The sequence below is a fragment of the Mus caroli genome, chromosome 6 (genome assembly GCF_900094665.2).
Source record: "Mus caroli chromosome 6, CAROLI_EIJ_v1.1, whole genome shotgun sequence".
NCBI classification, from domain to species: Eukaryota; Metazoa; Chordata; class Mammalia; order Rodentia; family Muridae; genus Mus; species Mus caroli.
Window position 1 is genome coordinate 146,676,177 of NC_034575.1, and position 25,628 is coordinate 146,701,804.

The window sequence follows — 25,628 nt, forward strand, 5'->3', positions numbered from 1 at the left end:
CTTGGTGTTTAGGGACAATTTCCTAGGAGAGGGCTTCCTCTTCTCAGTCTATAGCGTTATTATAAGTATATTGAGACTGACAGAATAACTTCAGTGTGGTGGATGGTTCCCAAACACTAGTTCACTTTGTTCAAACATAATCACTTTGCATTTCTGACCCGTTCTGACAGCTGGCAAAGGACACAACAGAGAAAAAATTTTTTTCTTTTTGTTGGGGGGTGGGGGAAGAACTGGGATGGAGGATGGTGTTTGAGGCAGACACTCACACAGTCTTGTCTGTGATTCACCACATAGGCCAGGCTGCCCTTGAATTCACAGAAATCCTATCTCAATGTCCCAAATACTGGAATTACAGGCATGTACCACCAACACCACCACAGAGCTCCACTCTGCCTCCACTTTCAGTCTCCTGGCTGTGGTGTGAGAGACTGGTCACATAGCAACGTGGCTCTCTCATGTCGGTGATCTCATCCAAACATCAAACACACTTCTCTGAACAGAAAGGTAAGAAAGCTCCACTGTGAGGTGGGAAAGGAGATACTACCAGCATGTTCCTATAGCAGCTGCTAATAAACACAAGAGTCTGGTGTGACTGGGGAGGGAACCAGAATGTTTCTCAGTGTCCCTGGAACTTCTAACACAAAGGCTGAATTACCAGAAGCAAGACTGACCTGGGAAAGACCCTCAGTAATGAATTCAGAACACTCACACAATCACCTCACCGAGCTGAATGATATATTTGTTTTTCTTTTCAGTCAAGGTGTGGTAGCACAGGACTATAATAATCCCAGCACTCAGCAAGCAGATTCAGGATTGCCACAAGCTAGAGGCCAGCCTGTCTGGGTCAACAAGGACAATCTAGTAAGACACCATTTCAAATAAGCACTTCTTTCTTTTCTTTCTTCCTTAACCCTCCCAGTCTCTCTCTCTCTCTCTCCCTTCCTCCCTCAGTCTCTCTCTCTCTCTCTCTCTCTCTCTCTCTCTCTCTCTCTCTCTCTCTCTCTCTTTCTTTCTTTTGTTATTTGAGACAGGGTTTCTCTGTATAGCCTTGGCTGTCCTGGAACTCACTTTGTAGATCAGGCTGGACTCAAACTCAGAAATCTACCTGCCTCTGCCTCCCGAGTGCTGGGATTAAAGGCGTGCGTCACCACGCCCAGCTTTTTTTTTTTTTTTGGCCAGTCTCTTTTTCTCCTTCTTTTTTACCACTGAGGTACATTCCCAGCACATATTTTACTTTTACTTTGACACATAGTTTTATGAAGCCACCTAGGCTGACTTTGAACTTTCTTTTCTTCTGACTTAGCTTCTGAAGCAGCTGCTCCATGGATCCAGCAAAATTTTGCATTTCTTTTTCTAATCTTTTTTTTTTTTTTTTTTTTGTGGTTTTTTGAGACAGGGTTTCTCTGTGTAGCTCTGGCTGTCCTGGAACTCACTTTGTAGACCAAGCTGGCCTCGAACTCAGAAATCCGCCTGCCTCTGCCTCCCGAGTGCTGGGATTAAAGGCGTGCACCACCACGCCCGGCTCTAATCTTTTTTTTTAAAGATTTATTTATTTTATGTATATGAGTACACAGTTTAGTTGTACAGATGGTTGTGAGCCTTCGTGTGATTGTTGGGAATTGAACTTAGGACCTCTGCTTGCTCTAGTCAACCCCACTTGCTCTGGCCAAAGATTTATTTATTAGTATAAGTTCACTGTCGCTGTTTTCAAACGCACCAGAAGAGGGTATCAGATCTCATTATGGGTGGTTGTGAGCCACCATGTGGTTGCTGGGATTTGAACTCAGTACCTTTGGAAGAGCAGTCGGTGCTCTTACCTACTGAACCATCTCACCAGCCTTTCTCCCAGCTTCTCTTTAAAGGCTCCACCTGGTTGATAGGTAGTCAAAGTATTTGTGATTACCTCAGAAACATCAGCTTCAAGTGCCATGACACTACATGTGGGAAGAACCACAGTTCTCGATATTTGAGTGTCTGTTACTCAGAATCTGATATCACACTGGTCATGTGACCTTACCAGCCCTGAACATCTCTTGGCTCAGTTTCTTCATTTCTGTAAAGAGATAACTATTGTATGAGAGAAGAATCTATTTTCAATAAAAAAGATTTCTAGGGAACTGGAGAGATGGCTCAGTGGTTAAGAGTACTGATTGCTCTTCCAGAAGTCCTCAGTTCAATTTCCTGCAACCACATGGTGTCTCACAACCATCTATACTGGGTTCCAATGCCCTCTTCTGGTGTGTTTGAAGACAGCTACGGTGTATTCATGTATATATATCATACATATATAAAAAGAATCATATATACATATGTATATGATTCTTTTTAAAAAGGTTTATATATGTATATATAAATATATATGTATATATTTTAAAAGAGGTAACAAAGCATACTTCACTGTGAAGATTAAATGAGGTAATATCTGTGGCATTAAGATGATTATTAAATATAACTCTTATACTTAAGGTTAATTATTATTAGCTCTTATTAAATGATACTTGAGGGCAGATGAATTTTACTAGGTGTTGCAATTACAGCTGAGCAACTGCTCACAGAATACAGTTGTGCTGGGACAGAAAACTTATCAGTACAGTATAACTAAAAAAAAAAAATGGAAATACTTCCTAAAGAACGAAACTATAGCAGTTATGGTAGTACATTCCTATAGTCTTAGTATACAGGAGACTAAAGCAGCAGCATTGAAATATGTTTGAGGTCAGCCTGGGCTTCATAGCAAGACTATCTTAAAAGACAAATAAGGCATGAAACGTAACAGCTCATTTAGAAGAGTGCTTGTCTAGCAGGCACGAAGCCCTGGGTTTCATACCCACCATCCCATAAACTGGGTTTGGTGGCCCTAGGAAGAAAGAAGCAGGAGGATCAGAACTTCAAGGTCATAGTCAACTACACAGAGAGTTTGAGGCTAGCCTGGGATACTTGAGACCCTGACTCAAAAGCAAAAATAAAAAAGTAGGGGCTCGGCCGGGCGTGGTGGCGCACGCCTTTAATCCCAGCACTCGGGAGGCAGAGGCAGGCGGATTTCTGAGTTCGAGGCCAGCCTGGTCTACAAAAAAAACCCTGTCTTGAAAAACAAAAAAAAAAAAAAAAAAAAAGTAGGGGCTCTCCGATGTTTTTTTCACCACTTTCCTTCAGGATATTTTCTACATATTTTAGTTATGTATTAATAGTATTTATTTTGCATTCACATTTACTTAATGTATTTTCCCCATAAGTTAAACATTCAGTGACTAGAAATCACGTATCACTTTATACCATTCATCCTTCCTAAGGTAGCTGGGATACATGAGGCCCTTAGCGGTGGTCGGGGGGTGAATAAGTACATGTCCTCTTGGACTGGGGGTGTACTACATGGTAGAGTGCTTTTAGTGGTTCTAGATTCAACCTCTAGCACCAGGAAGGAGAAAATCCATGTCCTTCTAGGCATCTTCTGTGGAAACTGATACCACAGTTGGACACCAGCAGACATCTCAAGTACACTGCTCTGCAGTCTTCTGATGGCCCTGTGCAAGTTTAACTTCTCATTCCTAGTCAAATGCAGGTCCAGATGTACATGACTGAGGCAAGCTGAGCTTTAAGATCAACATTCCTGGCCGGGCATGGTGGCACATGCCTTTAATCCCAGCACTTGGGAGGCAGAGGCAGGTGAATTTCTGAGTTCGAGGCCAACCTGGTCTACAGAGTGAGTTCCAGGACAGCCAGGGCTATACAGAGAAACCCTGTCTCGAAAAAACAAACAAACAAATCAACATTCTTGGCAAGGCTTTTAACCCCAGTATTTCAGGGGTGTGGGGGTGTGGCGATGCAAAGGGGGAAAGGTGGACAAAGACAGAGATGAGCCTATCTCTGAGACAGTGAGTTCCAGGTCAGTCATGGCTACATAGTGGGGCAGACTGAATTACTGCTGAAGCACCCTCATCTCATTACAAGATGATTCTGGTCAAGTATTCTCTATGGACCCTGCCTCACTGAGGATTAGATCTAATCATAGCTATCTCCCCCGCTGTATCCATCGAGGCTGCGCTCTCATCTTATTACTTTTGTTTTTATTTACATTTTTTTCTTTTCTTTTTTAAAGTCTTTTTTTTTTTAAAGGATTTTATTTATTTTATGTGGATGACTACACTGTCAATATCTCCAGACACACCAGAAGAGGGCATCAGGCCCCATTACAGATGGTTGTGAGCCACCATGTGGTTGCTGATAATTGAACTTAGGACCTCTGGAAGAAGTCAATGCTCTTAACCACTGAGCCATCGCTCCAGCCCCCATTTTTTTCTTATTATTATTATCTCCACGCCTTCCAGTCCTTACCCTCTTTCCCAGATCCACTGATACTCCATTTCCCTTTAAAAAAGAGCAGGCCTCCCAGGGCTATCAACCAAACAAGGCATAACAAGGTGCAATAAGTCTAGGCACCAACCCTCACATCAAGGCTGGGCAAAGCAACTCAGAAGGGGAAAAGGGTCCCAAGAGCAGGCAAAATAGTCAGAGAGACCTCTCTCACACTTTTAGGAGTCCCACAAAAACAGCAAGCTGACAACCGTAACATATGCAGAGGACCTAACTCAGAATCCATGATTGTCCTCTTAGTCTCTGTGAGCCTCTGTGAGCCTCTGTGAGCCTCTATGAGCCTTGCTTACTTGATTCTGTGGGCCATATTTTCATGGTTTCCTTGACCCTCTTGCTCCTATAATTCTTCTCTCTCTTTCACAGGGTTCCTCAAACTCCCCAAGGAACCCGATGGAGATCTCTAATTTGGCCTCTTTCTGCCTATCTTTGGCTATGGGACTCTAACAACTGTTGGAGGAAGCCTTGGGTGACGATTGGGTACTCATCATGAGCCCCTTCTTTGTAATATTTGGCAGAAATGGCAATGAAGATCCTAGAAGGGGGTAGAGAACACATGGATATATAGATGTTCCAATCAGTGGTCCCAATGGCCATGAGACACCAAATCTTTTGGGTTCAGACTCCATCTTAGAGAACTTGACCTAAGATTCAATGCAAGTTAACTAACAGGCTGGTACCTATCGCCAGTTTCCAGGCTACCCTGCAACAAAACTTGCGTCTAACATTAGTTTCCAGGTTATTCCCCAACAAATCTAAACTCCCAGGTTACAAGCCGCCCTGACACTTCACTTCCTAACAACCACCAATTTAGGAGGAAAGCAGAAGTTAAGTTTATGGTTTGGCTACCAGGACCAGCCAATTATGTTAAAGGCCATAATGTCCCCTGAATCAGATGTGTACCAGGCTAGATATCTGTTCTTGCGTCTATAACTACTTGCCTTAAACAAGGCTCAGGGCTCCACCTTTCTGTTGCCGATCACAAACAGGAAGAAATCAAGAATCATAGAAAAAGAAATACAACCTGTAAAAAACTAAGAAGCCCAGGGAGGTGATGAGTGGGTTGAGAATACATCCAGAACACCGTGAAAACAATTGCAAGTAGCCTGTTTATGGTCTTTGTGTTTTAGTGGTCTCAACTGGAAGGCACAATAGCAGCACTGGAGGACCCTGGTGGAAGCTCAACAAGAGAGACCTACGTGTAAATGTAAACAGACCTCACTTCACCTTAGTTACTTGGGAAAAGGAACAGGCAAGGAACAGTTTAGAGGGCTATGAGTTGGAAATTGACACTTGATGAATAAAAGCCCTTTTTTTTTTTTTTTTTTTTGGTTTTTCGAGACAGGGTTTCTCTGTGTAGCCCTGGCTGTCCTGGAACTTACTTTGTAGACCAGGCTGGCCTTGAACTCAGAAATCCACCTGCCTCTGCCTCCCAAGTGCTGGGATTAAAGGCATGCGCCACCACGTAAAAGCCCTTTTCATGTCAGTATTTGCTGTTGTTTTGGATTAGAGACTCATGTAACTTTAGGCTGGCCTCAAATTCATTTTGTAGTCAAGGCTGATTCCAAACTCTAAGACTTCTGCCTCCATCTCTTCATTATGCCTGGCTTAGGGCTTTTGGCAAACATTTTCAGCAGAGTGTTGGACAGAATAGGATAGGCCCAACCCTCATGAGAAGAGAGAGGGAAGGGAAGCTATTCAAAAGAGCAGTGCAGAAAAAGAAAGAAAAAGAAAGGAGGCAGTTTTACAGAGACAGGTTACACAGAGAGAATAAGTTAGACACAGGTTAGAACAAGCCAGAGAATGAGAAGGAGCCACAAGTTTAGAATAGATTGCCAGAGTTAGTTTGAGGCCAAAGCAAAGCAAATAGTCAGAGGCTGAGAGAGAAGCCAGATTGAATCAGTCAGTTTGGAGAGGAATTTGAGCCTGAACAGTTGAGTTATCCAGCTAGCCAGAAATCAGAAAGAACAAGAAAGAGTGAGCGTATTCAGCTGTAAGTTTCAGAGGCAGAAAACATTCTAAACCAAGATAAGATTGTACAAAGACTAGAAACTTCCAGGACTAGGCCTAGGTTAGGGACGGAGGCAGTGAAGTCACAGAAACAACAATTATATCAGGTGAATAAAAGTCACATTTACAGTAGAGAGAGCTAGAGACAAGACTCGGAAGTTAAGAGCTTCCCAGTATATACATCGCAATGTCTTACAACTCCAGCTTCAGAAGATCTGACACACTCTTTTGACATTCATAGGCAACTGCCCTCATCTACACATAGTCTCATGGGTACACATACTTTAAAAAACAACAACAATTTAAAAACTTTTAAAGGCATGGTAACACGTGCCTTTAATCTCAATACTCAGAGGCAAAAATATTGAGAGAGGCAAGCGAATCTGTGAGTTTGAGACCAGCCAGTGCTATATAGTGAGACTATTAAAACAAAACAAGGACAGAAGACTAGAGTCACATGCTGACATGGTGCTTTGGTACTCCTCCTGGAGGAGGATCTACAGGTCTTGATTCACTGGTGGGAGCCTTCAGTGCCCCTGTTAGTACCTAGACCAGAAACATGTCCTGTCTGAAAAAGAGCACAGGAAACTGAAGAAAACAGCTGATGCCAACCTCCGACCTCCACACATGCAGACATGAAAGAACACACCCAGCAACACATAAAACACCTGCACACGTTGTGGCGCACGCCTTAAATTCCAGCACTTGGGAAGCAGAGGCAGGCAGATTTCTGAGTTCAAGGCCAGCCTGGTCTACAGAGTGAGTTCCAGGACAGTCAGGGCTACACAGAGAAATCCTGTCTCAAAGAAAAAAGAAAAAAAGAAAAAAGACCTGCACACAACACATCAAAAGATAAATTACATATATATACACATACATGAATATACATGTTTATAGGTATGTTTATAGTATGACAACTCAATATACATATACAGTAAACAGAGGACATTAATTATTATAATTAAATATTCTTATAGTCCTTCTTTGAATTGCAGTTATTTATTTTAACCCTTATATCAGAAAGCCAGTCACAGGACATATGTCAATGAGCACGTCAATGGCAATATTTAATCCAACTGTACTTGTGGACACTTAGACTTGAATTTCATGCAACTTTTAGGTTTTACAGAATAGTCTCTTCTTTATTTTTTCCTTATAACTTAAATGTATGTAAATTAGTCTCAGTTCATTGACCTTATAGAAAAAGGTACAGGTTGTACTCTGTCTGTGACCTGAAATTTGCTGACTTTAGACTTGTTCTAGACTTTAATTTTTGTGTTGCCCTGATGAACTAATGTCACGAAAGAGACTCACTATATAAAAAAGAAATGAAAGTAGTGGGGGGAGGGTTTGGGGGACTTTTGGGGTAGCATTGGAAATGTAAATGAAGAAAATACCTAATTAAAAAATAATTAAAAAAAAAAAAAAGAAATGAAGGTGTGATGGTTTGTATATGCCTGGCCCAGGGAGTGGCACTGTTGGAAGGTGTGGCCTTTTTGGAGTAGGTGTGTCACTGTGGGTGTGGGGTATAAGACCCTTATCCTAGCTGCCCAGAAGTGATTATTCTGCTAGCAGCTTTCAGATGAAGATGTAGAACTCTCAGCATCTCCTGCACCATGCCTGCCTGGATGCTGCCAGGTACCTGCCTGGATGATGATGGACTGAACCTCTGAAACTGAAAACCATCCCCAATTAAATGTTGTCCTTATAAGAATTGCCAGGGCTGGTGAGACGGCTCAGTGGGTAAGAGCACCCGACTGCTCTTCTGAAGGTCCAGAGTTCAAATCCCAGCAACCACATGGTGGCTCACAACCATCCGTAATGAGACCTGACGCCCTCTTCTGGTGTGTCTGAAGACAGCTACAGTGTACTTATTTATAATAATAAATAAATCTTTTAAAAAAAAATAATAAGAATTGCCTTGGTCATGGTGTGTGTTCAAAGCAATAAGACCCTAAGACAGGAGTTTAATGTTCTTTGGCTTTTTTTCTTTTTCTCCCCCTGGTAGGATCATCACTGGGTTCAGAGAGTTTAGACATATAAAGTACTTATAATTGTGCCTGACTTATGATTCTCCAGGAATCATCTTGTATGTTTGTTTTCATGATGCTATATAGACTTCTAGAGAAATTTTCATAGTTTAATTAGCAAACCTCTAATTTTAAACACTGAAAGTTTCTTTTCTTCCCTTCCTGTCTTTCCTTGGTTTTGTCTTTTCTTTCTTCTTTTCTGCCTTTCTGCCTTGCTGCCCAGGAGATCTGAGGGGCCTGTTCTCAGTGCTGTTGTCAGTGAGGGGCTGGGAAATTACTTTTCAAGTTAAATAAGAAAATCTCTGTTTGTGATGCCATTCCTCAGATTTTAACTGCTGTACTCATTACCATGCAGTTTAAATTTTTCAGGATTTTTTTGCTACCTGTAAATAAAGGCAACTATAATACTATTTTATAAACTGAAACCTCACGTTATAAGAAAGGCCTTTGCAGCCTGCAACTTTTCAGCTTAGAACCCCTGGCCTCTAAGTTCCATTGTCCCAGGCTAACTGTGGTTTCCGTACTGTCTACACGATTCAAGTTGGGAATCTGGGCTGACCATCTGCTTTTCTTGGCATTAGATTGCTTATTGCTTACTGCAAATGGTTGATTTGTAAGTCAGTCTTTTGTGAGTTTGGTTACTGTTGGCTTCTGCTTTGAGTGATTGCCTCAGCAGATCTAGAATACTCAGCTCTCTATAACCAAGGACTTGTGGTCTAAATAAAGTCATAAAATTATATTTATTTGTTTGTTGGTTTACTTAGTTGGTTTTGGTGTGTGTGTATGTGTGTTTGTTGTTGTCTTTTTGAGACAAGGTTTCTCTGTGTAGGCCTAGCTGGGCTGGAACTTATGATGTAGACCAGGCTGGCCTCAAAATCAAAGATCTGCCTGCCTCTGCCTCCAGAGTATATACTACCACTACCCAGTTAAGTCACAAAATTCTTTTTTTTTTTAAAGAATTATTTGTTTATTTTAATGAATATGAGTACACTGTAGCTGTCTTCAGACACATCGGAAGAAGGCATCAGATCCCATTATAGATGGTTGTGAGCCACCATGTGGTTGCTGGAAATTGAACTCAGGACCTCTGGAAGAACAATCATTGTTCTTAACCACTGAGTCATCTCTCCAGCCCAAGTCACAAATTTTTTTAACCAGCCAAACTCATTTAGCTTCACAACATCTTGATTATCTTAATTACCATCATTGACAACTAACACTAATTTTATTTATTTATTTATTTATTTATTTATTTATTTATTTATTTATATGTTGTTGGTTTTTTTTTTCCCCCAAGACAGCCCTCTCGAAGTTCAAAGCCTGCCTGATGTACAGAGCAACTTCTAGGACAGCCAGAGCTCACAAAAAAACAAACAAACAAAAAATTATTTTTCCTTTTTTGATAGTTCAGGGTTTCACTATGTATGTAGCTCTGGCTGTTCTGAAACTCACTATATAGACCAGGCTGGCTTCAAACTCACAAAGATCTGCCTGCTTCGGGTTCCCGAGTGCTGGAATTAAAGGTGTGGGCCACTATACCTGGCTTTTCTGTTTTGTTTTGTTTTAATGATTTTACTTATTTTCTATATACATTGATATTTTGCCTGCATGGATGTCTGTGTGAGGGTGTCATATCCCCAGAGACTGAAGTTACAGTTGCGAGCTCTTATGTGGGTGTCGGGACTTGAACCCCAGTACTGCGAAAGAGTAACCAGTGTTCTTGACTATCAGGTCTTAGGTATCCCAAGTTAGTTTGGAACTTACTATGTAGCCAACAACGACTTTCAATTTCTGATCCTCCAGACTATAGGGTACAGCTTATTCTGTGCTATGCTAGGAATTTATGAGTGCAAGACATGCATTCAGCCAACTGAGCCACATCCCCAGTCCCCTAGTATAATGTGTTTGGATCTTTTTCTGATCATGCTTAGATCTGGGCAGTTAAATACTGTCAGGTGATAATCATGGCTGATTGGAAAAATAACAAAAACCTGGAGTTAGTGATCTTCCCTACCAGTTCTAATCTGAATAAGGAACAGAATATGAAGACAGGTTTGACGACTGGAGAATGGAATGATATGTGTAAGTCTGCTGACAATGACAGGGGGCACTTAGCACACCACCATTGTATTTCCTGGGCTTCTGGATCTTCCATGGCCACATCCATCTGCTGCAGGACTGGAACACAAAGGTGCAGTTATCTGACTACGAACAGGAGCAATACCTCTCCTCCTGAGGGGCAGGGGCAGGTTCAGGCACATCTGTTCTGGCATTAGAGCTGGTTTACAGCAATCACCTAAAACAGCAGGCCTGAGAGTCAAGCCAAAAAACTAATAACCCAGGACTATGGCAGAGCACTTATCTAACAGGAGCAAGGCTCTGGGTTTGATCCTCTCTACACAAAGAAACAAACAACAACAGGAAAATAAAAAACAAAACAGTTATACAGAAGTTACAAGGTGTAACTTGCCTATAAGCCCACTATTCACAAGGCTAAGGCAGGAGTGTAAGGCCCACTGGGCTACATAATGAATTTAAGGCTAGCTTCGGCTATATATCAAGACCCTATCTTGGGAAATAAAACAACCAAGCAATAAAAACAAACATAAAAGTCCCTCAACAAGCCAGGCAGTGGTGGCGCATGCCCTTAATCCTAGCACTTGGGAGGCAGAGGCAGGAGGATTTCTGAGTTCAAGACCAGCCTGGTCTACAGAGTGAGTTCCAGGACAGCCAGGGCTATACAGAGAAACCCTGTCTCGAAAAACAAAAACAAAAACAAACAACAACAACAACAAAAAGTCCCTCAACAACATTACCTTTAAATTTTTCCACCACACCAAAAAAAAAATGTGGCATCTTGTCAACTGGATACCAGTATCTTTTAAAGGCTGGTAGTTTCACTCAGTAGTAAGTACTTGCCGGCATTGGAAGAGCCTTGGGTTTGAGCCTCAGTATTAGAAAACAAACAAAAACAAAACCCCAGAGTTTCTTTTGTTTCTTACATTGCCAATGAAAAATTAAGATTGTTAAGCTCTATTTATTTTATTTTTTTTATTTAGATTTATTTATTTATTATATGTAAGTACACTGTAGCTGTATTCAGACACCCCAGAAAAGGGTGTATCTCATTAAAGATGGTTGCTGGGATTTGAACTCAGGACCTCCGGAAGAGCAATCAGTGCTCTTAACCGCTGAGCCATCTCTTCAGCCTTAAGCTCCTTTTAAAATACACAAGTATTTGCATACCACAAAATGTCCTACCTGCCATTTAGTTTTATTTCAGAACAACCTTGGGAAATGGCTTCCCAGCCAACTCAGAGAAGATGGTCAGGTCAAGTCATGTCATAAATGACACAACTGAAATTCAGGAGGGATTCTCTTTCTCTAACCTACTCCCTTTAGTAACCATTTAGCCATGAATGTGTACCACAGTCCACTTATGCAACCTCAGTACAGAGGACCGAAATCAAAGGAGTGTTGGAGGACTCACAACAACTGGTTGGGAGACAGCAGTACAACACAGTGGGACTGCCTTTCTTTCCCCAGGCACTCTCTATAGAGTTCAGGGACCACTGTATTGCTGCATTCCAACCCTTCAGGACCCGGTGACAGACAGGCCAGGCCAGGCTTCAGGTGCCCTCAGGGGGTGGGATGGGGTGGGGGGTGGTGTGGTGATGTCGTTCTTGCTCTGCAGCTCCAAAACGAGAAAGTTGCTAGAAGACACCAGGCTCCACTTTCCAGTTTCACTTCTGCAGGGACCACACACACACCCCACTGGGCATTCCACCCCTACTCTTCATTCAGAAAGTTCCAGGAGAGTGCCCTCCTCCCCCTCACCAAGTTCCCTGCAAACATCTGTTGACAGTAAGAGGCAAGGATTAAGAGGACCAGGGAGAATCGTGCCAACTTCCTCCCTTCCTCCCTTCTCTCAGTTCAGTACCACAACCTGGAGGTCTGAGTATGAACAAGACACTGGTCACTTATAGGAAAGGCTACACGGCTAGAGATAGCAGATACAGACACTTGGCCCTAAAACAGGATGGTGAATCTGGTGTGGAGGCAGGCAGGGGTTCCGTGGCAACATCGTTTAATTAACTTCCCAAACACACTGTGTAAGAAATCTGGTTTGCTTGACAGAGCGCTGCTTAACTAATCTTTCCTGAAGTAGTGGGAAGCTGCCTGCTGGGATGCCCCTTAGTGAAGAAAGCCTTGCACCCCAGGCCCACCCACAGGAATGGTGCTGAATTCCTTTTCCGGAGCGCCACAGCCAGACAGTCTGAAGAGCAAGGGTGAGCAACAACAAAAAACTACAGTTTGCAGGCTACTCAGCCTCAGAGTTTACATCCCATTACTGATTAATAATTCTGCTATTCAGAATTGCACCCAGAAATAGCGCACTGGAGGGAAGTGGCTTATTATGTAGGGGCAGGAATGCCCGGAGGTCAGGATCACAGCGGGTATAAGAGTCACTTGGGAGGTTGAAGGCTGCATACATGTCACAGTATCCACACTATTATTATTAATTATTATTATTAATTATCTGGGGAGCAAGCAACAGGGCTGAGTAAGAAGAGAGGGCAGGAACTAAGAATGGTTAGGGCTGGTGGCACACACCTTTACTCCCAGCACTGGGGAGGCAGAGGCAGGCAGATATCTTGAATTCAAGGCCAACCTGGTCTACAGAGTGAGTTCCAGGACTGCCAGAGCTGCACAGAGAAACTCTGTCTCCAACAATAACAACAACAACAAAATTTCAAACAAACAAACAAACAAACAAACAAACAAACAAGAATGGCTAGGGCAGTGAACACAGGCAAAATTCAGTACGGCTGAGAGAGGACGAACTTGCAAGTGTGTGTGTGTGTATAAAAGGATCTTTTATGCTCCTGATGTAATTGTTGCCTCCAAGGCTTACTGTCTCAGTCTGTTAACTTATACGGAGTCCTGGAAGCTTCTAGCCTCCGTATATAATCTTATCTAGGCCTGGAATGTTTTCAGCCTCCGAGACTTGCTGCTGAATAAGCTCACGCCTTCCTAGTTCTTTCTGATCTCTGTCTGGCTGTCTGGTTCAACTCAGCTGTTCTGGTTCAAAGTCCTCTCTAGACTGACTGATTCTATCTGGCTTCTCTGTGGTTCTCTTGAAAAAAGGGCTGGCTCTCTTGCAGATGAAGACCTCTTTTTTTTTTTTTTTTAAAAAAAAAAAAAAAAGAGAACTTCATCCTGGTGGCTAACGTGGAAGAAATGCCTTTTAAAATATTAAAAGTGGAATGGAGCATGGTGGCACATGCCTGGAATCAGCACTGGAAAGACCAGTGTGGACTACAGAGAGAGTCACTGACTTGAAAGAGAGGGAAGGGAAGGTGTGAGGAGCCGCCCTCACAGTCGCCCGTTACAAGATGGCGCTGACATCCGCTGCTCGTAGTAAAACGTGCGCAGGCGTCAGGGTATCTTTCCATTACCTGAGCCCTGCCTCTCTTGTGGCGTCATCTGGCTGATGGTGGGCAGCCAATCTGGGTGGTGCGCGTCTCCAACCGTACTTCGCAGCCTATAAAAGGGAAGGGTTTTCTGCTCTCTGGGTCTCCTCTCCNGAAGCTGATCATCTATCTCTCGAGATGTATTAAAGCTTTACTGCAGAAGGATCCGAGTGGCCTGCGTGCGTTTTGCTGGCGAGACGGTAGCGTGGGTCAGGAAGGGAGAGCCAACTAGTAATCCTAAGCCAAGGTAGTGAGTGACCAGAGAGGCAGATGGAGTGTTAAGTCATTAAAAAAAACAAAACAAACAAACAAACAAAAAAACTATGGAAAATGGATCAAACTCAGGGTTTCATGTATGCTCAGCAAGCACTCTAGTAACTCTCCAGCTCAGCTTCAAGTTCTGCTATGTTGGATAAGCTGGTTGGTTGCTCCTACACTCACAAAATCCTCCTTCCTCTGATTTTTAAGTGCTGGGATTATGAATACAGCATCATGCCCAGATGAAAGCACTAAGGGCCTTCTGGCTTGAGTCACTAAGAAAAGTCATTCTCTGAGATGAAGTCCAGAAAATGGACGTGGTCAAAAATCATGTATGTTGATAGGCGAATGAAGAGGGATAGAGGTCTGGAGAGCTCCTCAGAGGAATGGGGATAAATGCAGACTAGAGCATCAGAAGCATCCAGATGCTGATTGTGAGCGATATACAAATATTCAAGGGTGGTCATAGACACAGAGCCCCACCTACTACCACAAAGAGCAGCATGGGAGGAGGAAGACAGAGAGCTGAGAAGCACCAGGTCACCCACAGACCTGCCCTCCAGTGCACAGCAAAGATGGGCCATTGATACCCATTTATGGGAGGATGTCACCCAGGGTCCCACCAGCTGCTTGGCCAACCTGCATCAGGAACTACCACAATGGGCAAGTATGTGGTGGATGTTCGAGTTCAGGAATCATCACTCAAACCAATCAAACACTGATCTCAGCTAAGCAAGAATAGTTAATTGAATGCACACCAATAATACTGGGCATCCAGGAGAGCAAAAAGGACTGTGGTCCCAATCTGCTCTCAAGGTTGGCTTTTTATAGGAAAAACCAGGTTCAAAAGTTTAAAGTGCAGCCAGGCGGTGGTGGTGCACGCCTTTAATTGGCACTCGGGAGGCAGAGCAGGCAGATTTTTGAGTTCGAGACCAGCCTGGTCTATAAAGCGAGTTCCAGGACAGCCAGGGCTATACAGAGAAACCCTGTCTCGAAAAACCAAAAAAAAAAAAAAAAAAAAAAAAAAAAAAAAAAAGTTTAAAGGGCAAGGAGGGGAGTAATAGGCTTACTAGGTCAAGTATTGCCAGCTAACCTTTAAGCTGTCTGGTCCTGAGTAAGGTAAGGGTGGTAGTGGATAGGTGGATAGGTAGTGAACAGGAGAATTTCAGAATATTGAGATAAGAGAGCATGAGTATTATAATCATAACATTTTGGCTTATTATTAGCATTCTTCAGTGTCAACTACAAAAACCACAGTGAGCTCATATGTAGGTACAGGAAGGGCTGCCCAGTGGTCAGTTCTGACTCAAGCCATCTTAGACATAACAGTTCATATTGACCTTTGATTTGATGGGTCCTGTGTAAAGCTTTGTGGAATTTTATTTTATTTTGGTTTTTTCGAGACAGGGTTTCTCTGTATAGCCCTAGCTGTCCTGGAACTCACTCTGTAGACCAGGCTGGCCTCGAACTCAGAAATCCGCCTGCCTCTGCCTCCCGAGTGCTGGGATTAAAGGCGTGGGCCACCATGCCCAGTGAGTAGCCTGTTTTGAGTGGCCAACCACACTACCATGATGAGGTTAGCCCTAGCTGCTGCTGAAGCCCATGTCTGGGTCTGTGGTTATGCAGCGGCAGAGGTTAGTGTTGAGGTCCATGACTCATTTTACCACTAGAGAACATGGGGATAGCCCTAGTTGGAGCAGCTGCTGGATACCATGTAGATGTCTAGGGACTGTGCAGAACTGGCCCCACCCTTCACTGGTTGTATTGCTCTGGAGAACTGGCCTCACCTCTCACTGGTGGCAGCACCCCCAGGAGAGTGGGCTCTGCCCCTCACCCAAGCAGCACAGTGAAGCTGACTCTGGTGGCAAGGACATGAGTAAGCCAGCTCCAAGGTGGGAGAGCTGACCCTGCCACTCATCTGCCATAGGGTGGCACAGGCACAGAGGTGATGTCACTCCCCCAAACCCTACCCCATTATCACCTCTGGCAGTTGGGAAAACTGCCCACATAATTATGAGCCTGAGAGAGCTAGACCTGACCCTCACCAGCTGCAACACTCCAGAAAGTAGGCCCTGGACAGCATAGCAGAGCTGACCCCTGGTGGTGGGGATGCAGGTGAGCCTGTCCAAAGATAAGGGAGAACTGATACTCCACTCCTTTGCCTTGAAGTGTCATGGGTGTGAGGGTGATGCTCTCCCCACCTATCACCTGCAGTAGTAGGAAGAGCTAGTCCTGAGGGCAGAAGAGCTAGCCCTGTGTCTTGCCTGGGCAACACAATGGAGCTGGCCCTGATGGCAAAGGCACTGGTGGGTCAGACCAGGAGATTTGAGAGCAGAAGAGCTAGTCCAGCCCCTGGAAGACTGCAGCACTTTACAGAGTGTCTTCAGCCCCTTTGACTGCGCATCACAGTAGAGCTGGTCCTGGAGGCATGGGTGCAGGTGAGCCAGCCCCAAGGGCATGAGAGCATGATTAGCCAACCCTGCCTCCTGATAGTGTCATTGGGTAGCCAAACCTGAGCAGTGCTGCAGAGTTCATCCTTGTGGTGAGAATAGGAAAGAGCTGGTATGCTGATCAGCTCAGATGCCACCCAGGCCCAGAATCAAGGCTCTGAGCTGGCTCACCCTAAAATCTGTATCATTTGCAAATGGTTGTGATGGATGAAAGGGCCAGTCCTACTGATCCAAAGCTGCAGGATCTCCATGACACAGGGCAACAAGAAAACTGAGGGGTTCCCAGTGAGGATCCAGTATTGATGGTATCACAGAAGCCAGAGGTCTCAATGAACCAGAACAATGACTCATTGCAACGAACACTTGCAATTGAAGATGTGTGGATAGAGGGGTATACTGTGGACACACTGTGACATACTACAGGTTCCATGATGAGATGTTTTCTATGGTTTGTTCTGGTTGATTTATTTATTTGTGTGTGTGTGTGTGTGTGTGTGTGTGTGTGTGTGTGTTTTATCTTGGGGGGAGGTTGCAATGGCAAAGGGCAGATATGAGGATATGGAGAGATGAGTGGGACTGGGGTGCATGATGTGAAACATACAAAGAGTCAAATAAAGTAAAAAAAGAAAAAAAAAAGATTAAAAACAAAAGCAAGCCAGGCCAGGTGTGATGGTATACACCTTTATTCCTAGAACTCTGGAGGCAGACGGGTAGTCAGTTTTATATCTTAAAGAAAATAAGCCTGAAGCAAGAAGGTGTGTGTGTGTGTGTGTGTGTGTGTGTTTCACTCAAAGATATAAGATGGAAGCATGACTAACTCCTCAATGAGTTAGTACATATATATCCCAGAATCCCTTCCTTGATCCAGTTGCTTAAATAGCCTCAACTTCCCATCCATCCTCCTTTTGTTGAGAAAGGGTCTCTCTATGTAGCCCTGTCTGGCTTGAAACTCACTCTTTAGACCAGGCTGGCTTTGAACTTAAAGATCAGCCTGCCTCTGCCACCTGAGTGCTGGGTTTAAAGGCATAAGCTACCATGCCTGCCCCAAATTCTTTTATCTATATAGGATGAGAGTAGGAACCTGTGAAAGGTAACCCGTGTCCTTGGTGACAAAATGAAAACAAACTGATTGATCTGATTGTTACATTTAAAACTTTAGTAGAAAATTTAAAGCAAGTATTCAACAAAGTGACTTCCCACTACAGAGAAAAAACAACTATAAAATATATCCATATACTTAGTACAGTGAGGATGCTTGTAATGATGGTTAAAACGAAGCAAAGGAGAGCTGTACTATAAATTAAATGGTCTGTGACATTTGTAAGTCAGTCATCCTCCACATAGGGTTGGTAAAAGAGCCCAGTAGGCCAGTGAAGGGCAGGTTACGGCCAGGTCGAGTGGTTCCCAGTTGACCCTCACTCTGTGCTGGAGTACATGGCTTCTTCTATTGCCTCTGTATTTTTCTTTTATTTAAAAGTTTTTATTTTTGAGATTATACTACAACTAGACCATTTCTTCCTTTCCTTTCTTGCATCCAAACCTTCCCATACATGCCTCCTTGTGCTTTTTCAAATTCCTGGCTTCTGTCTTCATTATTGCGATTACATGCAATATATACATGTGTTTCTAAATATAACCTGCTTAGTCAATATAATGTTACTTGTATATATGTGTTCTGGACTGCCCATTTGGTATTGGATAATCAACTGATGTGTTCCTCTCCAGAGGAGATTGTTTTTCCTGCTCTCAGCATTCCTCAGTTCCCTGTAGTTCTTTGTGTAGAATGAAGCCTCTTGGGCTTTCCCCCATCCATATGGCGTGTCTGTTGATGCATCCTTGTTCAGTTCATTTTTGGCAGTCACGTAGGTGAGACTTTATGAATGTAGCTTCTGTCATTCCAAGAGACACAATCTCACAGCAACCCCCCTGATCCTCTCTGGCTCTTGCAGTCTCTCCACCCTCTCTTCCACAATGTTCCCATAGTCTTCGGTGCAGGTATGTTCTATAGTTTAATCAGTTGGAACCCGGCTGTACAACTCTGCATTTTGATTAGTTGTGGTTTTGTGAGTCTTTGTTTGCAAAGAGAAATTTCCTTGATGGGAGGTGAGGAAGACATTTATCTGTGAGAATAAGGACAAATGTTTAGATTGTAGTTGAGGATAATGCTGGTAAAGTGGTAGTTGTGGACTCTCTTTCAAGATTCAAGACTTCACTAGCCCTGGGGAGCTATCTAGGTTTCTAGTACCAGGCGTGTTTCCTCTCTTGTTGAGTAACTCTTAGGTTCAGTTAGAGAGCTTTAGTTATTGCCAAGGTACACATGTCACTACTGCACCCTGAGGGGTATTGTGCTGTGCTGGTATTGCTGTGTCTCATAGGCATCAATAGTTGGGTAGGACTACTGGTTGCTTCTCTCCTTTGGAAGCTTGCATGGCACCTTCTGGTACCATGGAAGCTTGTCTTCAGGGAAGAAGTATTCAGGTCAATTCAGGCTTGGGGGCTTCTAGGTTCTGTGTTTGAAGTGCAGTAGGGACTAATTTCCTATCCCTGGGGACAACCAAGGGCAATAGCAATAGTCTGTATGATTTGGGAGTCTCTTGAACAACCCTGATCAACAACTCACAAAAGACTCATCATGTCTAGTTTTTGTAGTCTTTGGCTCTTGGAGGGAGCACTGTCAGCCCAGATGAGAAAAGTTCATTTAAATTATATATTTTTACAGCAGAAAAGAATTACATTTTTTTAGATAGTTAATAGTGATTTCTTATATTTTCAAAGATCCTAACTTATTTATTTTACCCTCCTCTCTCCCTTTTCTGTTAGCCTCCCTCTCCTCCTCCCTAAAGAGTCTCTTTTCTCATTTCCTTGGACAGATGAGTTGCACTTTGCTTATTCCATCTCTATTGCTTCCTGGCACCTAGCACACCCCCACCCCCACCCCCACCTCCACCCCACCCCCATCTCCGTATTGGTCCCTTTTTACTTCCCCCCTTTCTGCAGTCACTCCCAGACATCCGAAGATTTGAAGCTCAGAGATTCAGAGAGAATGTTCAATGTTATCTTCGTGGGTCCGTTTTACCTCACTCAAGAAGATCTTTTCGGGGGCTGGAGAGATGACTCAGCGGTTAAAAGCATCGACTGCTCTTCCAGAGGTCCTGAGTTCAATTCCCAGCAACCACATGGTGGCTCACAACCATCTGTAATGAGATCTGATGCCCTCTTCTGGTGTGCATGAAGATAGAGACCGTGTATTCATATACATTAAATAAATTAATTAAAAAAAATCTTTTCTAGTTTCATTTACCTGCAAATTTCATGATTTCATCGTTCTTTAAAGTGGAATGGTATTTCACAGCGTGTATGTACCACATTTTGAACCTGGCTGATCCTGCTGAGTAGGAGCATGTGCCAAGGAGTGTATGTACTCTATTTTGTATTTGGAAGGTAACTTTGAGACTCAAAAGTCCATTAAAAGTTCTTCCCAGCTTCTTGAGTAAAATATGCAGCCAGGTAAGGACCAAAACCAAACCTCGGCCCCTCTAGTCTCACACACAGCCGTCTGGCAGCAGGCCCCTTCAGTCCCCTGGAAACAACACTCACAACTCTCCACTCATTCTCCCTCTTCCAAGATTGACTTGTTCCCCAGTTTGGCCCTTTCCTAGCAAGATCACAAGATATGCATCTATTTTTCATGTCTTATACAATCCAATCTCCACTAAACCATGGGGATGAACACAAGGAAGCCCACACCCTCACTTCTTAGTGGCTTACTCAGCGAAACTTGCTCCAACACGGTGTGAGTACTCATTTTACACCACTTGGTTCAGTCAAGGTAAGTCACGTAGCAGAAGACTTTGGCTTCACCTTACTGAGGATTTCACTGATCTCCAGTTCCCTTGGGTTTTCTACAGACAACTCAGGGTATTTCTTCAAAATGAACTTAATCTCAATCTAATTAATCCTTAGATTCAAATAATTTTTTTTTTTAAACAACACAATAAGGGTTCTTTGTGCAGCTCTGGCTGTCCTGGAACTCACTCTCTGTAGACCAAGCCCACCTCAAATTCAGAGATCCTCCTGCCTCTGCCTCCCAAGTGCTGAGTTTAAAGGCATGCGCCACCACTACTGCCAAGCATTAAAGGGGTTTTTGTTTGTTTGTTTGTTTTTTAATCAGAAGGACAACATGAACAAAGGAATAGATATAGATAGATAGATAGATAGATAGATATAGATAGATAGATATAGATAGATGATAGATAGATAGATAAATAAAACTATCTATTGAAACCAATAACACTCTGGGAAATGTAATTTACTTTTTACACTGTTGGAAGGATTCTAAATCAAGAGCTTTAAAAAGCTCATATTCTTCAACCTAGGTAATCCCACTTCTATAAAAATACCCTAAGGAAATAATCAAGATATACAGCCAGGGACTTATGAGCAGAGGTATTCATTTGAAGAGGTATAACTGGGAAAGGATTAAGTGTCACTAGCAAACCCTCCCACACTAAAATGGAATGGGACGCAACAAGAATTTAAGTGTCCTCTACCCTGCATTGGACATTTGGCTGGGTGAGCAAAACAGGTAAGTCCTCAGACCCCTGGAATGAAGTCTCTAAAATCCAAGGGCAGTCAAGAAATCTAAGTTTGCTCACATTGTTTCTAGAGTCTGGTACAGGTGACACTTGACGCACTGAATCAACTGCAACTTCATCTTTCTGCCACGAACAGTTTCCAAATCAGAAGAATTTTACCTCAAAGGATCTTGGTGCTTCCTTTCAAAAGCATATTGAAAGTCCCTGAAGTAACCTGACACCAGTGGGCAATTGAGGCTCTGGATTGGTTTCTAGTCCAAGGAAGTTGCTCAACCACCTCTGGGGCTGTTTTTAATCAAATTCATGAAAGAAGGGATCATCTCAATGTTTCAGGTCTTTTTCAATCTAGTAACTTGGAGGCTGTGTTGTTAACTACCTGTGAGTACAGGAGTCTTAACCTCAGTTCAAGAGGGAGGGTAACTGAAACCCTTCATCAGAATCCGGTCATGAAAAGATGACAGAGTCATCTGAACAGAAGGGGAGTCCAAGTGTTATAGTGTGTGAGCATGTGTGCTTGTGCATACATGTGTCCAAATGTTATAGTGTATTTGTGTGCATGTGTGTATGTGCCCAAGTGTTATATAGTGTGTGTGTTTGTAAGAGAGGGAGAGAGAGAGAGAGAGAGAGAGAGAGAGAGAGAGAGAGAGAGAGAGAGAGAGAGAGAGAGAGAATACTCAGGTTCCTGTCTGTATCCTATCTTGGGTTCTGCTCCTCAACAGAAAATATCTTCCTTTCTTTTCAGAGTCCATGTTCAGCAATAGTATAGTGTGGGCTGGGAGTGTTGGCTCAGTGGTATAATAATTGCCTCAAATATAACAGGCTCTATGTTTGATACCCAGCACCACACATACAAAATAAAAAACAAATCCAAAAACCAAATGCTAGTCATTATTTAACATTTTAGTTATGTGGCATGTATGATATAGGTGATTTATAGCATTTTCATTCCAAGTATGATGCTTTTATTGCTACCATTTTTTCTGTGTGTATGAAATGTTTATATCCATGTTCACATGTGTGGGGATGCATATGGAGGCCAGAGGCTGATAGGAGTCTTCCTCAATCACAATGTACCTTATATATTGAGAGAGAATCTTGCTGGCCAGCTTGCTCAGGGATTCTCCTATCTCTACTGAGGAAGGCTACCACGCCTACCCAACATAAGCACTAGGGATCTGAATTCTCATCCATTGGCCTGTGAGGCAAATGCTTTATCCTCTGAGCCATCGTCCCAGCCCACTTCCTTTTCTCCCATGAGTAAACAACTATGAGTCTGGCTATATATCCTTGGATGGAACTCACTATGTAGTCCAGGTTAGCCTCGATATTCCAGCAATCCACATGTGTGATGGAATTACAGGTCTGAACCACCTTTTCCATGTTCCTGTTCCTTTTTACATTTATTAATGTGTACGGATGTAGATGTGCTTGAGTTCAGTGACGACAGAGGACACACGAGGGTGTTAGATTCTCTGGAGCTGGAGTTACAGGCCATTGTGAGTCAACAACTGTAGGTTCTTCTAAGAAGTGAACTCTGGACTCCAGGAGGATCCACAAGTACTCTTAATTGCCATCCTGCCAGTCCCTTGTTTCTATTCTTCTAATGGCAAAACAAAAGCATGAGGAGTTCCAGGCTTTCAGGGAAGTGACAGCCCGTCACTGGTCACTAGGCAGGAGCTCTTCACCACTGGCTGGTCTCTTCCCAAAGGCAACACAAAGGAGCACCCTGCTTACCCCTCTTTCCTACTGCAGAGCAGGACATTCTGGCAGCGGATTACCAGCTAGGAAGTGAGAAAAGTCAGTTCTCAGACCGTGGATTAGAAGGGTGTGTTTATATAAAGGATACCCAAACTACTCTAGTCCTCTGCTTGCTTTTGAAAAGCAAAGAACTCCTGCGAGTCCTGATCCTCCACAGTGCCTGGCTCCTGTGGGGGTGTAGGGTGGGCTCTAGAAACAGAGTAATAATAACCCATATGCTCCCCTAGGCAGGAGGAAGTACAGTTTGCATCTCAGAGGAGCTCAGACTCTGGGGCTCAGTTTAGCAACCTTTTTTTGTTTTGTTTTGTTTTTTTGAGACAGGGTTTCTCTATATAGCCCTGGCTGTCCTGGAACTTACTCTGTAAACCAGGCTGGCCTCGAACTCAGAAATCCGTCTGCCTCTGCCTCCCAAGTGCTGGGATTAAAGGTGTGTGCCACCACTGCCCGGCTTGGGGCTCAGTCTAGACTCAGAGCCTGGCAGTGAGAAGCTTCATGACCTGCTTGCTGTTTTTGCTACTCTGAAGCAAGACTTTGAGGTTAGTGTTCTGCAAACTTCGGAATATAAAAGGGTCTTTGAGCCAGGTGCAGTGCACACGCTTGTAGCCCCAGCCATCAGGGAAGACGAAGCAGGGTGATTGCTTGTAATGTGGACTAGCTTGAGGGACAGAGCAAGACACGAATCTTGCTGTTATCAGTCTAAAATTCTTAAATTTCAAACCCAGGACAAGCAGCTGAGGTGCCTATTTAACATAGCAAAGTAGACCTGGCCTCCAGGTTCTCCCAGCATCCCTCAGTCCCCACTTGGTAAGGGGTATGGCAGGGATACTTCCGGTCCAAGAGCTGGGCTTCCCCTCCCCCAGAGTCTCTTCCTTATATAATCCAGCCATTTTAGTTCCAGGTCCTTTTTGTACCTCTGGCCTCCTGTACCCTCTGGTCTGCTGTGCCCTCTCCTCTCTCCCTTCCCCTCCCGCTCTACCTGTTGGCATTTCTTCTAGGCTCTGCCCCATAGTTACCTGGCAACAGCTAAGTATGCCTGACTCAGTATAAAAGGGGCTGCTCACCCCTCCTCTCTCTCTTGCTCTTCTTCTTCTCTTCCCTTTCTGTCCCTTCTCTTCCCATTCCCTCCCCACTTTCTCCATGTGCTCATGGCTGGCCTCCTCTCTCCTCTCTCTCTCTCTCTCTCTCTCTCTCTCTCTCTCTCTCTCTCTCTCTCTCCCTTTCTCTGTCTCTATTACTCCTCAACTCCCCTCCCCCATGCCCTAAGTAAACTCTATTCTATACTATTTCTATACTATACTTTCCTATGGCTGGTACCTTGAGGGGCAGGGATGCCTCAGCATGGGCCTGCAGAAGCACTCCCTTCCTCCATACCTTACCATGTATCCACCAAACATATCTCTGGCTTTGTTTTCTTTTTTTATAAAACACAACACTACCCCCATGTCCCAGCTTAGTCCGACCATGTCCACTCTGGACTCCTTCAGATGTCTCTGCCTCTGGCTATGCTCTCCTTTTTATCTACAATAAACTTTCTCCTCAATCAGACCAAGTATTAAGGAATTAAGTATTAAGGGTCAACAAGAAGATTCTGAGTAAGACCAGGCATGGTAGCATATTCTTTAAGTTCCAGTATTCAGGAGGCAGAGGCAGCGGGATCTCTGTGAGTTCAGTGCCAGCCTAGTTTACAAAATGAGTTCCAGGACAAAGTCAGAGCTATATAGTGAGACCCTGTCTCAAAACAAAAACAAAAAACCAACACAACACAACAAAGACTTTGTGGTAAAAGACACTTGCTACCAAATCTAATAACTTGAGTCTGATACTCAGAAACCACATGGTGGAAGGAGAGAACCAACTTCCCACAGCTGTACTCGATCCTACACAAGTGTGTGCATACACACATATACACACAAGATAAATAAATGTTAAAAAAAGTGTAAGATTAATTAATAGGGGGTGAGGCAGTAAATCCCTGTAGAATATGTGCCCAATGTTCAGGGAGAACCTCAGCCCCAATCAGTCCACCAAGGTACTACTACTTTCTCCTCTTCTCCCTTCTCCCTTCTCCTTCTCCTCCTTCTTCTTTTCTTCTTCTCCTCCTCCTCTTCTTCTCTTTCTCCTCCTCCTCTTCTTCTTTCCTCCTCCTCCTCCTCTTCTTTTTCTTCTTCTTCTTTCTTTTTTTGGTTTTTCGAGACAGGGTTTCTTTTGTGTAGCCCTGGCTGTCCTGGAACTCACTCTGTAGACCAGGTTGGCTTTGAATTCCGAAATCCACCTGCCTCTGCCCCCCCCCCCCATGTGAAAAGAAAATAAAACTTTTTAATTGGTGTGCATGCATGTGGTGTGCATACAATAAGAGGACTGATTTCAGAGAGCGATAAATGATGGACTTTAGGTCCTTGGCTGATATAAGTGGCAGAGTTTGAGTCTCAGTCAGAACAGTTCTGGAAGTTAATCTTTCAGCCATGACAGATAAAGCAAAAGGATGCATAAGGAATCTAAGCATCTGGGGGAAGGGAAGAAGACTGTACAGATGCTTCAAGGTTAGGAGCACTTGCCGCTTCTGCAGAACTCACTTTAGGTTCCCCGCACCCACATAGCAGCTCACATCCATCTGTACTGGGAACACTGTGTCCAGGGGATCCAATGCCCTCTTTGACCTCTTCAGATACCAGGTATGTGCTTAGA

General features: G+C 43.6%; 1 non-coding gene across 1 annotated transcript; it reads left to right on the forward strand.

Moving 5' to 3' along the window:
* The first annotated feature begins 6,818 nt into the window (after positions 1 to 6,818).
* Positions 6,819 to 6,941, forward strand: LOC115031369. The gene has a single exon (XR_003837010.1). It is a non-coding gene; the product is annotated as a small nucleolar RNA SNORA3/SNORA45 family (small nucleolar RNA).
* Positions 6,942 to 25,628: the final 18,687 nt, after the last annotated feature.